This window comes from Leptonychotes weddellii, chromosome 4 (assembly GCF_054177405.1).
Source record: "Leptonychotes weddellii isolate Sample4059 chromosome 4, ASM5417740v2, whole genome shotgun sequence".
Classification (NCBI taxonomy): domain Eukaryota; kingdom Metazoa; phylum Chordata; class Mammalia; order Carnivora; family Phocidae; genus Leptonychotes; species Leptonychotes weddellii.
Window position 1 is genome coordinate 64,981,200 of NC_138372.1, and position 16,408 is coordinate 64,997,607.

The 16,408-nt window shown below is 43.1% G+C and overlaps 1 non-coding gene across 1 annotated transcript; it reads left to right on the plus strand.

Annotated features, from left to right (window-relative positions):
• The first annotated feature begins 15,908 nt into the window (after window positions 1–15,908).
• Window positions 15,909–16,032, plus strand: LOC115942209 (small nucleolar RNA ACA64). The gene has a single exon (XR_004076824.1). It is a non-coding gene; the product is annotated as a small nucleolar RNA ACA64 (small nucleolar RNA).
• Window positions 16,033–16,408: the final 376 nt, after the last annotated feature.

Below are 16,408 nucleotides of genomic sequence, written 5' to 3' on the forward strand. Positions count from 1 at the left end.
AGAAACTGAAATTATACCAGTGATTTGAGAACAAAATTAATGTAAAAAACTATTAACTAAATTGAAGTCACTAACCAGATGACTAATGAGACAAGAAGAAAATTCTAAGGTATCATAAGTATAGCAATTTCAAGCAGAAGCTACCATTCCCAGGGCTGAGCGAATAAAAGAAAGATGTTAAAATTCTTGAAACTTCAAACCACAGACTAAAGGACCCCACAGAGCTGAAACCCTGGATCTCGAGGAGGAAGTGATGCTTGGCTGGTGCTGCTGTGCCTGAGCTCAGAGGAAGGAGCTCATGAGGCTGGACCCAAACTCTGAAGAGGATGTAGTCCTGTCTCGGGATGAAGGGGTGGATGTGATGAGCCTGGTCTTACAAGTCTTGCTGAAACTGTAAATTGGACTGGCTGCAGCTATGGAAGGAATTGCCCCCGATGGGGTGAAGAAGTTGTGCTAGAGGGACACTCACAGGGACCAGACAGGAAGGAAGCAGGGAGGAGCATACCCCTTCCACTTCTCTGGCCTTCCAGTCCCCATCCAGCTCCTTGACTGCCAGAGTCCAACAGCTGGTAAAGCAGACACACAGTTTGCAGGAGGGTGACCCTAGCATCCCAGAGCAGAGGAAAAAAAGGGTGGACTTTTTTTTTTTTAAGATTTTATTTATTTATTTGAGAGAGAGAGAATGAGAGAGCACATGAGAGGAGGGAGGGTCAGAGGGAGAAGCAGGCTCCCCGCTGAGCAGGGACCCCCCCCCCCAATGCGGGACTCGATCCCGGGACTCCAGGATCATGACCTGAGCCGAAGGCAGTCGCTTAACCAACTGAGCCACCCAGGCGCCCAAAAAGGGTGGACTTTTAACAAATTACACACTCCCATTCACTCACTGCTTTTCTGATCCTCTCCAGCTTGGGGAGATAGAAAAGGAAGGGAACAGAAAGCCCTTACTTAACTGGTACTGTTATTAGAATGCTTTGCTCTCTCTGGACCTGCTGGATATTTGAAGCTGATTCTTTCTCATGGATGGCTTTCATGTGAACTTTGGCAAACCTATTTTCTTACCCCATCACTGCTGATTTCCTTTGATCTATGAATACACTGTATTCTGGGAGTTGCTTATTAACCTCCATTTAATGGCCAAATAAGCAGCATCCAGCTTCTCCTGTAAAGAAACGTGTTTACCTCTCCAAATGACCCAACTCTACTTGAGACAATATAAGATGACCCCATGCCAGCTCCTTTGTATGCATCTGGCTGTATTTGAGCCAAAGAAACACTCATGGATTCTTTGCCCAGGCAAATTTGGGGAATGCAGACTGACTCAAGCCAAGGAGCACCTTTCTCACTCCATCACCAAAGCAGCTAGCCAGCCCTGCTGTTGCCTTTTGTGTTTCAGATGAGAGCCAGACACAAGTCCACTAGACCTGCCTGTTGCAGGGGACTAAGGGGAACTACTGAATCCCTCTTCTCTGTCTCAATTCAGAGCAGTCATGTTTGCCAAAGAAATCTACTTGCAAAATTCCCATCACACTCCCTCTACCAAGCCATTTACATGCTTGAAGGGATGAGGAGTTGTTAATGTCAAGGAACTAGTTCCTAGATATGTCTTTTGAAAAAACTATCTTGGCCTATCATCTCACTTTGGAAGTTTATATCTTGAATCATTGTACTTCACAGTTGAAACTTAATCGAGCATCCTCTTGTAGCAATCTTAAATTCCTCCAATTCATCTTAAGAGATTAGGCTAACACTGATCCTAAAATCAAAACAGAAGTAGAAAGGAAAATTACAGGTTAATTTTATTCATAAGCAAAAATGCAAAACAAAACAAACAAAAAAACCAAACTATTCTAAACAATTACCAATCCAGCAGCAGAGTATGAAAAAAACAACCCATCATACTAAATTGGATTTATCCTGGGAATGCAATGTTGGGTTAACATTATCAAAATAATTCATTTAATTCATTATATTAACAGACCAGGTGAGGAAAACCATTTGATAATCTCAGTAGATGCAGAAAAAGCTTTTGAGTAAAAGCAACCTAAAAGCAACCTAATTTGTAATAGAAATTCTGAAGATTATAATTAAGAAGGTAATTTTTAACAAGATAAAAGCCAAAAACAAACACTTATGGCAAATATCATTCTTCCTAGTAAAACTTACAAGCCTTCCCTTTAAAATCAGGAAGAAGTTGAGGATGTCCAATGTCATTGTTGTATACAACGTTATTCTAGTTGCATGAGCAAAATGTAAAAAAGAAATAAAAGGTATAAAAATTGGAAAAGAAGGAATAAAATAATATTAGCAGATAGATACGATGCCCATAGAGAATAATCAAAAGAATCTATAGTCAAATTAGTAGAATTGAGGAGGTAATTTAGCAAAGTGGCTAAGTATACAAAACCAATGGCATTTCCATATGGCAGCCATAAAAATCATAGTAATAGAATTTTTTAAAGATACCTTATTACAATGGGGCGCCTGGGTGGCTCAGTCGTTAAGCGTCTGCCTTTGGCTCAGGTCATGATCCCGGGGTCCTGGGATCGAGCCCCGCATCGGGCTCCCTGCTCAGCGGGAAGCCTGCTTCTCCCTCTCCCACTCCCCCTGCTTGTGTTCCCTCTCTCGCTGTATCTCTCACTGTCAAATAAATAAATCTTTAAAAAAAAAAAAAAGATACCATTACAATAGAAACAAAACTATAATAAAATAAAGGCAAGACCTTTATGGAGAAAAACTTTACTGAATAACATTAAAGAAGACCAAAACTAACACACAGATATACCATGTTCATAGGTAGAGAAACTCAATATAAATATGTCAGCTCTCCCCAAATTCAATGCAATTAACATCAGTATCTCAACAGTTTATCATAGGCCTTATTAACTGATTCCAAAATTTACACAGAAGAGCAAAGGCCCACAAACAGTCAAGACATTCAGATACTCTTGAGGAATAAGAACAAGGTATGTGTGTGTGTGTAAGATGGGGTGGTCCTGCCAAATAGTAAGATTGATAAATCTATTTAAATAAGACAATGTGATGTTGGAACTGGGACAGACAAGTAGACCAAAGGAAAGAGTGGTGAGCCCAGAAACAGATCCATAACTACATCATGACTGATCTACTGGTACTCTAGAGCAGTCGGCAGACGTAGCGGAGCAGGGACAGCAGGAAATGAACTGTTCAATAGTGTGGGAACAAGAGTTTATCCATATTGGATAAAAATGATATTGGATTCCTCCCTCACATCATATGTAAAATAAAGTCCAGGTGAAATGAAGATTTAAATGTGAAAAGAAGAACCTTAAAAATCTTATGTGTCAATATCGAAAAATATTTTTGACTTTTGGTAAGGAAGTATTTTCTAAACAAGACCCAGAAAATTCAAACCATAAAGGAAAAGATTGATAAATTAGAGAAATTCAAATTATAAATTTCTTTTTATCAAAAGACACTGTTAAGAGAGTAAAAAGACAAGCAAAAATTGAGAGGGCATATTTGTCATGCATATAATTAACTAAAAATTAGTATATAGAATCCATGAAGAACACCTAAAAATCAGTAAGAAAAACAAAAAGAACCCAACAGAAAATGAGCAATAGGAATGAAAAGCTTTTCACAGAAGAGGAAACGTGAATGGCCAATCAATGTACAAAATGTACCTTAATTTCATTAGTAATCAGGAAAAACAAAATGAAATCACAATGAGAGACATTTATACACCTACCAATTGGCACAAATATAAAGTCTGACCATTTTAAGCAGCAGAATGAGGTCTCCTAAACGCCTGCACTGGGTGATACGACGACTTTGGGAAACACTTCTGGCACGTCTAGTATAGCTGAGACAGCACATCTCCTATGACTCCCAGGAGTACGCCTATGAGCACAGGGCGCTATGTCTGAGGTGGCACTGCTTCTATTAACAAAAAACTGGACACAACTCAACAGAATAGACCGGTCAATGGTGGTATATTCAGAAAACGGTTGTAACAGTACCAATGAATCAACTATATGACTGAATTTCAGAAACAGAATGTTGAGAGGAAATGAATACATGAAATATGATATTTTAATAGACTTGGAAAGCAAGCAAAGCAGTATTTTGTTTAGGGATGCATATATATATATATATATATATATATGCAGGTATTATATATATATATATATGATAAACTATAAACTATAGCAAAGGGATGATAAAACCAAATTTAAAAGCAATGGTTTTCTGTAGGGGAGGCACCACAGGGCGGTGCTTGGCAAGACAGTGTTGCCAGATAAAAATGCGGGTGGGGCGCCTGGGTGGCTCAGTTGGTTAAGCGACTGCCCTCGGCTCAGGTCATGATCCCAGGGTCCTGGGATCGAGCCCCGCATCAGGCTCCCTGCTCGGCGGGAAGCCTGCTTCTCTCTCTCCCACTCCCCCTGCTTGTGTTCCCTCTCTCGCTGTGTCTCTCTCTGTCAAATAAATAAATAAATAATCTTTTAAAAAAATGGGGGGGTCAGGTAACTTTGAATTTAAATAATGAATAATGTTTTTAGTATAACTATATCCCAGATATTGAATGGGACGTACTCGTACTAAAAATTATTTATTGTTTATCTGAAATTTAAAGTGAATAGGGTATATTTTATTGTCGTTGCTTGTTTTTGACTAAATCTGGCAACCCTACTCACAGGGAGCTTTGATAATATTTATAACATACTATTTCTTAGGTTGTGCAATAGGTCCTTAGGTTGTCTGCTCATTTTATTGTTTGGTTTTTTAAAAGCAGACAACAAACTTTAACACAAGTCTGCCCGTTTATAATTCCATTTGGTGGATCCAAAGCGTTTTCTAAAAATCAGCAATAGCGAAACTGAGGTGTCAGGTGCTGGTCCTCTGTGATCACCTGAGGATGCGTCATATTTCTTGTGGCTGGGCTTTCTCCTTACTGCTCTCCATGCTCCTATTGGTGATTACTTCACCCCATCCTACAACTAGAGCTGTTCGCCTCAGTTAGGTAGGGTATCCCACCATCTTCCTTCCATAATATCTGTAAGTGTGGGGTGTTTTGCAATGCATGACCCACTTTAAGCTCATGTTCCAAGCAATAAAGGATTTTTTAACCATCAAAGGGCCTTCTTATCTCCCCAGTTCCTCAGAGAAAACATCAGAAAAGAGATCACAAAGAACATCCAGATTAAAGAGGCTATTAGCTGTAAAATCACTTGCCTAGTCAAGTGCATACGTAAAGGGTAAAGACTGCAAAGAATACTAAGGACCCCAAAACAAGAGTAGAACATTCCAGCACAACACAAATAGCAAGGGCGGAGAGTGGAGGGGTGGTTCGCAAGACATACAGAAGAGATTCCAACCAGATGTGACATTCGTGAGCCCCAGGACTGTGAGCAGTTGTTCGGCTCACTGTTGTATTCCTGGTGCTTACCCCAAAGACTGGCACAGAGTTGTCCTCAATAAATGTTTGTGGGTGGAATACATGAATGCATAATGAATGAAAGAAGTAGCAAGGGGAGTATTAAAGATTATTATCAGATCCACAGAAAGGAGGAATTTAAAAAGTCGCAGCGGAATCTGCTGATTCTCCTATATTTCTTGTATAGGTACACCTCAGAGATATTGCAGGTTTGGTTCCAGACCCCAGCAAATAAAGCAAATATTGCAATAAAGCAAGTCAAATAGATTTTTTGGTTTTCCAGTGCATACAAAAGTTATGTTTACACTCTACTATAGTCTATTAAGTGTGCAATAGCATTATGTCTAAAAGAACAATGTGCATGTCTTAATTAAAAAATACTTTATTGCTAAAAAAATACTAACCATAATCTGAGCTTTCAGAGAGTCATCATCACTGATCACAGACCATCATAACAAAGAAAGTAATGATGAAAATGTTTGAAATATTGTGAGAAGCACCAAAATGTGACACTAAGTGCTCACGAGGTGAGCAAATGCTGTTGGAAAAATAGTGCTGGTAGACTTGCTCAACACAGGGTTGTCACAAACCTTCATTCAATTTGTAAACAACAACAAAAAAAACCCTACAGTATCTGTGAAGTGTAATAAAGCGAAGTACAATAAAATGAGGTGTGCCTGTATATGGGTAAGTAACCTGTTTATAGCTCTCAATACAAAGTGTGGATTCACAAAACTTGAATAAAAGAACTCCTGCTTGAAAGCCACATATCTATTCCAGTCAAGAAGCTGGTGTCCAGAGTAGGCAGAACCACAGAGCGGCTCCCAACAGATGCTACCTTACCTGGGCCTGCTCCTGCCCCGGCGTGCTTAGTCACCCTGACTCCACTGTCTAATACCTCTTCGGTTCCTTCCGGCTGACCCTGAGGGATGACGGCCAAGCTTCTGGTACTTTGCCTATTGCCATAAAGCACTGATATACTGGCCTTCTCCCTCAGTTCTTGCATCTAACCACTTATGCACTAAACATTTATAAAGCAAGCACCAGGTGCTGTACTAAGTCTTGGAGATTTAGATGTAGGATTTAGTGAGCACTTACTAAGGCAGGCACAGTGTTAAGAACATTGCTTAAATTATCTAACTTGCAGCCCTAAGTAGTAGGTATTATTGTTACCCTATTTTATTGATGGGGAAAGTGGGGAATAAGACACGGTCTGTGGCTTCAAGAGGGAAGACAGCCATTTACGATCCACCGGTCTGAGGATTTTCCCAAGTGCCATGGGAACGGAGTGTGTATGTGTCCTGAGATGCTGTCTCTTGCTGCATGACCGTATCACCACCCAACCAGCAGCTTAAAACAACACACATTTCTCTTCTCTCAGCCGTGGAGTCAGGGTCCAGGCGTGTCGTAGCTAGCTCCTCCGCTTCGAGGTCACTCACCAGGCTGCAGTCGAGCCATCGGCTAGGGCGGGCTTCCCATCGGAAGACTCGCAAACTCCTGTAGTGGCCGACCGCCTTCCGCTCCCGTGGGCTGTCAGACTGAGGGCCTCAGTTTCTCACCGCCCGCCAGCCACTGGCTGCCCATGACTGCTTGCCAGCTGCCCCTTCCACCGGGAAGCTCGTGACACGCAGCCAGCTTCTTCAAAGCCAGCGAAGGAGAGGCACTCCTGGCAAGAGGGGGCACTAGTGTCTTCCGTAACAATCTAGAAAGGCCATCCTCTCACCTTTGCTGACTTACTGTGAGTTAAAGGGAAGCCACAGGTCTGGCCACACTCTGGGCGGAAGGGGTTACGAAGGACGGGAATACAGGAGAAGGGAAGACAGGAACCGCAGGAGAGTCCGTCTGCCTTCTGCTCTTTGCCGTCAGCCCAGAGGAGCTGCCGCTGCTTTCTGCCTCCAGAGCAACCACAGCCACCACGTGTGGCCGGACTGCTGCGTGGCGGGCACCCTGCCCCCGCCTAGGGCTGTGCGGGACACAGTTTGCGTTATGATCACGCAGCAGCCCTGCCACTTGCGGTAGTGTTTGCAACCCTGCATTATGACTGTCTGTTTATCGTCCTCTCTCTTCACTATACTCAAAGCTCCTTGAAGTCCGAGACTAAGACTTTTACAGCAAGTGCCAACGAGGGTAACTGGAGGAAAGATGGCAGCACCACTAGCTTACGTGGGGTAGCCAGCAGGGGGCATGGGGAAGACTTGGCAGAGAAGGCGCACGGGTGCCCTCCCTCATCTCTCAGCTAGAGCTGGACACTGAACTTCTTTAAAGAGACCAGGAATAATTTCTAGTGAAATATAATAAAAATCTTGGTTCACTGTGCTTTGCTTTCCTCCTGAGTAATCCCCATGGAGATAAAAACAAAACAAAACAAAAAACACCCTGCTGATTCAATCCAGTACAAACCAGTGTTCTTGTTCTCATAATACGGTAGTGGGAGGTAGCAAGTGGAATGTTTCCTATTTTTCTGGAACTGGCAGGTAGAGCCAAGAGCAGAGAAAGGGTGCTAAGGCTTCTGCAGTCCAAGTCAGGCCAGCATCCAGCACTGGGGAATGCCTCTCTGCAGGGCAATGCCAGCCACATGCCCCTCCCCACCACCCTGCTTCCCCCCCTGTCCTCTACAAGCCCCTAGAGCACTCTGAGAGCTTGGAAGTGAACATAAGATGGAAGAGGACAGAACTACGGACTCTTAAAACTGGTTATTCATTTAAGATCATTATAAAGTCTCCTTTCATTTTCTTCATATAGAAGCGTTTCTGTTTCTTTACAGTTGCCATGTTACAGGTCTTCAGTCATCCACTGTGATGACTCTGACTACTGATAATAGTAACGTGAAAACCACACCCTGTATTCCAGGTCACGAAGGCACCTGCCCAGGGCTCTACCATTTGGACCTGACCAAAGGCCCAATGTGGAAGCAAATGGAAATTAGGACCAGCAGCCACATGTAAGGAAACCAACGATACGTGCAGCAGTGAATGAGAATTTAAGTACTAAAACCAGAAATAGCTACCGTTTCAAAATGATCATTCTATGGTTTTCTCTGTGGGGGCAGAGTTGGTTCCTCAAATTAAACTAAGAACATCAAACGCTTGCCTGAACGCCACACTCACTGCACTGTCTTGGGGAGGAGAGGCAGGGATGAGCGGAGCTGAGCTTTGATGGAACTCACGTTATCTGTTCAGTCACTAGAGGCCTTTGGACCTGATGTTCCTCCGCGTGCCAAGGAACGCTTTGACTCAGAACAAAGGCACCCACCAGCGAAGTTCACGGCCTTCTGCTGTTCCCACCAGAGCACAGATCACCTTCACACTGTCCCGACACTGATTCACTCCTGCTGACTGCCTCCCTTGGCCCTGTTCCTGAAGGAGGACATAGAAAGTTTCTTTTATGTTGCTTCTATTAAATGTGAGCTTTTTGATGCCCTCGAGTGGTTCTGAAGCAATAAAAACAATTCAGAGGTTAACGTTGTTTTTAAAAATTAATATTCGGGGCGCCTGGGTGGCTCAGTCGTTAAGCGTCTGCCTTCGGCTCAGGTCATGATCCCAGGGTCCTGGGATCGAGCCCCGCATCGGGCTCCCTGCTCAGCGGGGAGCCTGCTTCTCCCTCTCCCACTCCCCCTGCTTGTGTTCCCTCTCTCACTGTGTCTCTCTCTGTCAAATAAATAAAATCTTTAGAAAAAAAATTAATATTCAATTTATTAAAGTTACAGATTAAAAAAACCTAATTTTTCCTGAAGCTTCTAAGTTCTGCATCAAATCTTACTGTTCTTTGTATATTATATATAGCCTGTCATATATTTTTAAACTATGTTAAAGGCCTTTGAATAATATGTGATCCTATTTCTAAGCAAATACCTTCAAGCATTTTAAATTGCATTTATAAATCAATGTATTCTATTTTTTTTACTACTTCAATGTTTTGATTGAACTAACATAACTTCCTGGATACTCAAATAACAAAGAACAGTAATAAGCCAAACTTACAAGGAGGGCTAACCTTTTAAATATTGCAATACTGTATATATAAACTTAGTAAAAGTATAACTTAAAAATCTAAAACAATTATTCATACATTATAAATTGGAGTTTAAATTCTGTTCATTTTAATATTAGGCCAAATTGTCTCAAACATTACAGGCACATGAAATACTAAATATATGCTTCTCCCTCACACAAAATATTAATATACAACAGGTTGACTTCCTTAAACACATCCGTACTTAAATCTAAACCAGCCTGGAGTTGAGTGACACTTAAGCATTGTACTGGTTCCCTAGGGCTGCTGTGACAAATGACCACAGACTGGGTGGCTTAAACAACAGAAGTTTATTCTCTCTCAGTCTGGAGGCTGGAAGTCTGAAATCAAGGTGCCAGCAGGGCCCTGCTCCCTCTGGAGGCTTGAGAGGAGAATCCCTCCTTGCCCCTTCCAGCTTGGGCGGCTCCAGGCATTCCTTGTCTTCCCTGGCTTATGGAAGCCAAAGCACTCCAATCTCTGCCTCTATCCTCACATTACCTTCTCTGTGTGCCTCCTCTTCTGTCTCTTATAAGGACATTTGTCACTGGGCCACTGGGGGATGATCTTAGTACAAGATCTTTAATTTTATTACATCTGCAAAGATCCTTTTTCCAAAGAAGGGAGCACACACAGATTCCAGGGATTTGGACGTGGCGGGGGTGGGGGGCACCATTCAACCCACTCTACCCACAAAGGGGCTTGTCATTCCAGTGAATCATGGTAACACCAAGAGGTGGCAGCTGAGTGCCTTTCTGGCAGCAACACTGATGGGACTTTCTACTTCTATTTACAGCACCGCTAGCAGTGCCTTTCAGATGAGCTTGTCTCATAGTTTACGGCTCTGAGTTCACATTCTGTCTTACTGGATTTCTTTATCTCTTCACAGCATTCTGCACTAACCTCCTTCCACCTGGACTACACATTTTACTTGATTAGGTTTTGCATTTATTGACTCTTAACGTATATAAATATATTGTATGGTTATCTCTAAAGACATTTGTACTTGACAGAATCCTGGATTCTTTTCATAGCCTTCCAATCTGTTAAAATCATTAATATCTAGAGTTATTAAAACAGTATCCAATTGAATTTCTGTATCTCTCTTATGGCTCTGCCTGGCTAGTCGGTCATACTTCTAAGGTCTTTCTATGGCCAGTTGCAAACAATTGGTTAGGAATTCTCTAAAGACTTTGAACAAACTATTGAAAAAATGAATCTGAATGAACTAATTCAACAGTAGGTCTTTACTTAAAGGAGGTGGCATTGTAGAGTGGTAAAGAAACTCTGCTACGTATAAGCTGGTAGCTTGGGAAAACTCCTAGTCTTTTTGAGCTGGTGTACCCCTGTATATAAAATGGTGGTAACATCATTCCAAGTCACTTCATTAGGTTGTGAGGACTAAAAGAGATGGTGCGCACAGAGGACTTCCCACAGTGCCCAGTTTATAACAACCACACAAAAAATGTTAGTGATTAGAACACTAGAATTTCAGAAGAGTGTTTCCATGTTTCCTTAGGGACTATTTGAACATAAATTTGGTATAGATAGAAATATTTCTTAAAGGGAGGTTCCTTCCTGCATATTATATATTCATTCATTTTTATTTATATTCAAATATTTATTGAGCACCTACTATTTGCTGGGCACTATTCTAAGTGCTTGGGATGATGACTGAACAAAACAGGCAACGATCCCTGTTTCACGGAGCTTAAGTTCTAGTGGGGGGAGCCTTATAGAAAGTGAAAAGTACTATAGAAAGAATGGAGCAGGGGAAGGGGGCAGGGCAGTGCCAGGAGTGGGTCAGGTTGGAATCTAGATAGGATGGTCAGGGCGGATCTCATGGAGTAGGAAACACTGGAGTAAAAAGTTGAAGGAGGTGAGGGAGTAAGCCATATGCAGTTATATGGGAGACAGCACTTCAGGCAGAGGAAGCAACGGTGCGAAGACCTTGAGGTGGGATCATCTCTGACACGTTCAAGGACAAACAAGACAACAGTGTAACTAGAGTGCTGTGAGAGAGGGGAAGAGTAGAAGGGAAAAAGGGAGAGAGATGACAGGACTAGATAACGAAGGTCACTGGCATCACTTTAATAAGATAGGAGGCCATCACAAGGCAAAGAGCAGAGGGATGACATGATTTGGCTTCTATGTTAAAAGGAGCACTCTGGCTACAGTGTGACTAGATAGTAGGAGGGAAGGGTAGAAACAGGGAGACCAATCAGAGGGTATGTAGGAATCCAGACAAGAGACGAAAGTAGCTCATACCAGAACACAATACTGGAGGTGGTGAGAATGGTCAGATTTTGCTTTTATGCTGAAAAGCACTATTTGTTGATACATAGGATGTGGGGAGTGAGGAAAAGAGAGGTGAAGGAAGATGCTAAGATTTTTGACCTGAGCAACCTGAAGGACTGTATTGCCATCAACTGAGATGGGGAGGGCTGTGAGTAGAGCAAGTTTTGGGTGAGAGGAAATGACGACTAGACATTGAAGGGGAATTTTCTACACGAGTTTAGAGTTTGAAAGAGACAGAGAGAGGTCCTGGGTATAGATATACATTTGGGAGTTGGCAGCATATAGACGGTATTCAGCGTTGTGTGACCTGATCATATCACCAAGAGTGAACACAAGACTTTGAACAAACTATTGTTTGTTTCCTTCTACGTTTGTGAAGGTAGAAGGAAAAGAGAGCGGGACCAGTGGTGGCCCCCACCAGGATTAAGACACCAGGGAGACAAGTGAAACCAGCAAAAGAGACCGAGAAGGCACAATGAAGAGAATGTGTTCCTTGGAAACCAAGCAGCTGTGTCGTCCTCCATGGCACCAGAGTCTGCACTTAACTCTGGGGATGTCCTCTATGTGATGACAGTGAGCCCCTTCGGGTTACACCTGCTGTAGCCCTCCCAGTTTCCCCTGACTCTTCCTCTCTGGCAAAACATCTTTTGCTTTTCTGCATAGACTTCCATAAAGGATATAAATGGATTTTCATAATTAAAAAATAATAAAGGAAATAAAAATCATGAAATACACCTCAGGATAGCAATGATAATTTTTGAAAAGTATGCCTATAACTCATTCACATAATCTACATAAAATATACACATCACATGCAAATGCCCTTGCAGTCACTGGTTCTCAGGAAGCTTCCTGTTGATGCCATAGCAACAGTGAATTTTATACCAACCCAGCAAGCTGTACAAAGGCAATCCAAACGGCACTCTGAATAGTCATAACTCTGGTCATACATTTTGGACAGTGGGGGCAACCTCTGAGTATTAGTCCCTTTCTTGTCCCATGAATATCTACTGGAAGAGCCTTAGTCACTAGTGTAAGCTGTTTTTGAACTCAGGGTCTATCTTACTTCCCCTGGCATTTTTCTCAATACCCAGAACACTGTCTGGCTCATGGGAGATACTCTATAATATAAAGTTTGCTCAGGGAATGAATGAACAGTGTCTGCTGCACTGATGAATGACTCGAACCAAATAGACTTTCTTGGTCAGAAACTTGAAACACAGGCAAGCATAGCATTTATACTTAGAAGTTGACTTTTTTGTTGAATTTATGGCATAGTTTTTGATTGGATCATTTATATTTCTTTTTTTTCCCCTGTAACGTAAAAAAACTCAAAAGTGTAGACTTTCTACCCCAGGACAGGGAAGACACCTTCCACCTTATTTGAACCACATATATTTCCAAAAAGAATAGTGGGCAGAAAGAGAGTAGATTCAGCTTTTTAATCAGCTGTACTGTTGAGGACAGATGCTATTCTATTTTTCATCTCTCTCCCTCTCTCTCTTTTGCTATCATTTCAGGAACTATGCTTTTCTATATTCTCAAAGTAAAAAAAACATCACTGACAGAAGGCAAGCAAACCAATGTCATCACTGAGTATACCACACAAGTGCATATGAGAAGCTGTATCACCGGCCAAAGGGGCATAAAATAGAGTTATTCTGCAAACCAATCAAAAGGATCATTTCCATGAACAGCCGCCTTAGTAGATGCATAATCAACAGTCCACCTAGGGCCTCTTTCCATGGGAGAAGCCGGGGAGATTAAGATTCATTTTGTCAGCGTGTTCTAGTTTTTCATATGATTCTTTGCTGTCTCCAGAATTTTTTTTCAGCACTCAAACAGACAGCTATAAAATTGATTGGCTTGAAAGCCAAATAAAATAAAACACAGTAGCCTACTTTATCATTTACTACTAGCTATTTATTATGAGCAGTGCTGTGTTGGGATATCGACCCTGAGATTAAAGCTAGAGAAAGAGAGATTCTGAGATTCTGTGGACACATAAAGCTCCCCAGCCATGGTGACAGATGATAATGAGATTATACTCAGAGGCCACCTTTTATCTCAATGGGCCCAACAGCTATCATTTTTTAAAAATAATGAATTGTACAAACAATGCAGGGAACATTTGCTTAGCAGTTCTGCAGTGCAGCTTCCTTGGGCCCCAGTACATTGGCAGGCTGTCCAGCTATCTGGCCACTGAGGACAGACGCTCCCCCAACTCCTTTATTTGCTGCGGTTGCATCATTTGTTCTTTTACTTACTTCAACCCACCTGGCCACAGGAGGAGTCCTTCTCCCTGAATAATCCCTGTATTCATCATGTTCTTTCTTGCCTCCAGGCCTTTTTTCTGAGTATTCCTCCAGCTGAGAAGCCCTCTCACACATCCAAAATCAAAACCCACTTCCTCCTTGAACACACCGCTTTAGTCTCCTATCTTTCACGGAATCTTGAGCAAAAACTTTAGAGCAAATTGGTCCACAGCCAAATCCTGGCTTTACTACTTATTAGCAGGGTTGCTGAAGGCCACTCATATCACCTGAGTTTCAGGTTCTTTACTCTAAAGGAGAGGTTAAAAATTCTTATCTCCAAGATTCTTACCTAATTCTTATCGTATGCAAGACTAAACGTGTGAGGTGCACAGCACAATTTCTAACCCTAGTAGGCACTCACTCAAGGTTAGTTTTCCCTCTTGGGTTCCTTTTCTCAGTTAAATTTCCAGTCTACACTTAGGTAATTAAACAGACACTGAATTTTTCACAGCAGGATGTCCTGGATCTCAGGCTCTTCTGTGAACCTTCCCTTAACCTTCTTGCTTTAATCCAAGCAAGCCTGGTTGCACACGGCGAGCACTTCAGATATACACCAGGGTTGGGCCCAAGCCCCAGAGATTCTGCTTTAATTGGTTGGGACAGAGCCCAGACATGACTTGACAGACAATTCCGTGCTCTGTCTATACCATGACTGCAGCCAAGCGGCTAGACAGGCTGAAGGGAAACACATGAACTTTCTGAATGGTCTTACATCTGTGCCCACTAGCCTCACTAGGTGGGCCTTGGTGTGGCGACCCTACTGAGTTCCCTCGTCCACCCACTGTCCCACTCTCCTGGACGTGACTTCTCACTTCCTCTTCTCCCCTTCAACCCTTCAAGTCCTCCTGCCTTATCATTACCCTCTACTAACGGCCCACAGCACTCACCGATAAGACAGGAGGAAAACCCTGAACACACCGCGTCGGCACATCTCCCAACTCCCTGCATGTATACCCTGCTTTCTCTCCTCTGGCTGTGAATGGAATGTCCCTGTTGCTGTGACAGACCAGATCCTCCACTTAGACCCTGGAGCTCATTCCTTCCAGCAATCATCACCACAACTCTCCTGAATCATCACTTACTCCCTCTCCTCTCTACCGGACCATTCCCACCAGTGACTACATGCTGTAATAATTCCCGTCTTAAAATAAGCCCCCCATTACTGTACATGCCCCTCCAACTACTACCCCACCTTGCGGGTCCCTTTTTAGGAAACGAAAACAATTTAAAATGAGCTAATTCTCACTTATCTCCAGTCCTTTCCTCCCAGTGTCCCTTGAAGCCCCTGCAGTCAGGCCTTCATCCCCACCACTGCACTGAAACAGCTTTGTCAAGGCCACCAAAACCTCCAAGGCCAACTCAGCAGTCAATTCTCAAGCCTCCCATTGCAGCATTTTACACAGCTGATCACTCTGGGTCTTCACTGCCTCTCGGTTCTCTTCCTACATCACTGGCTGCCCCTTCTGTCTTCTTAACAGACTCTTCTCCGACCTCAAACATTGCAAATGCCCAGGAGTCAGTTCTCAGACCTTTTATTACCTCTATCTACACTCACTGTCCATGTGGTTTAGTCCAACCCCATGGCTTTAAATGCCATTCATATACTGTGACTCCCAGATTAGCCTCTCCAGCCTGGACACAGATTTTTTTATCCAGTTGCCTTCCCGACATCTCCACCTGGTTTTGTCTCTGCGACATCAAATGTCACACTACAACTGAATTCCTGATACTCACCCACTCCCAAATCATCTGCTCTTACCGACTTCTCCATTTCAGAGAGAAGAAATTCTACTTTTGGAGGCTGTAGGTAGGTCCGCTCCTCCTGCCCCAGGCCCCCCGCGCACGGTTTAGCGGGTGGTGGCTGGGAGCTCAGCATTGGCTTTGGCCACCTGTGGCTTTGTCCGTGGACCCAAGTGCGACTCGCCACGCAGAACCGCCAATGACCTCAGCTCACTACCCACGTCGGTGCGGGAAGGTGAAAGCCAGACCCCCACACGCGCTGCTGCTCCGGGGCCCCATCGCGCGTGCGCGTGCTCTGGCCTCTGACCCCTGACCCGCGGTCTGCCCGCCGGATGCCCGGATGCCCTGATGCCCAGACTCTGAGGCCCACACCGCCCGCACCACGGGGGGAAGGGGAGCTCAGTTCTCAACGTTCAGTAAAGCTGTTAAAAAAAAAAGAAAGGAAAGAGAGAGAGAAAAAGAGAGAAAGAAGAAAGAAAGAGAAAAATTCTGCTTTTGTAGTAGTTCAAACCCAAACCCTAAAAGTCTCTTTAAGAAACATCTCTCATTACCATATCAAATCCGTCAGCAAATCCTCCATCGTACATGTTTTTCAATATTATTAGATTAACCATGCCCTTAACTTAAAATTGCT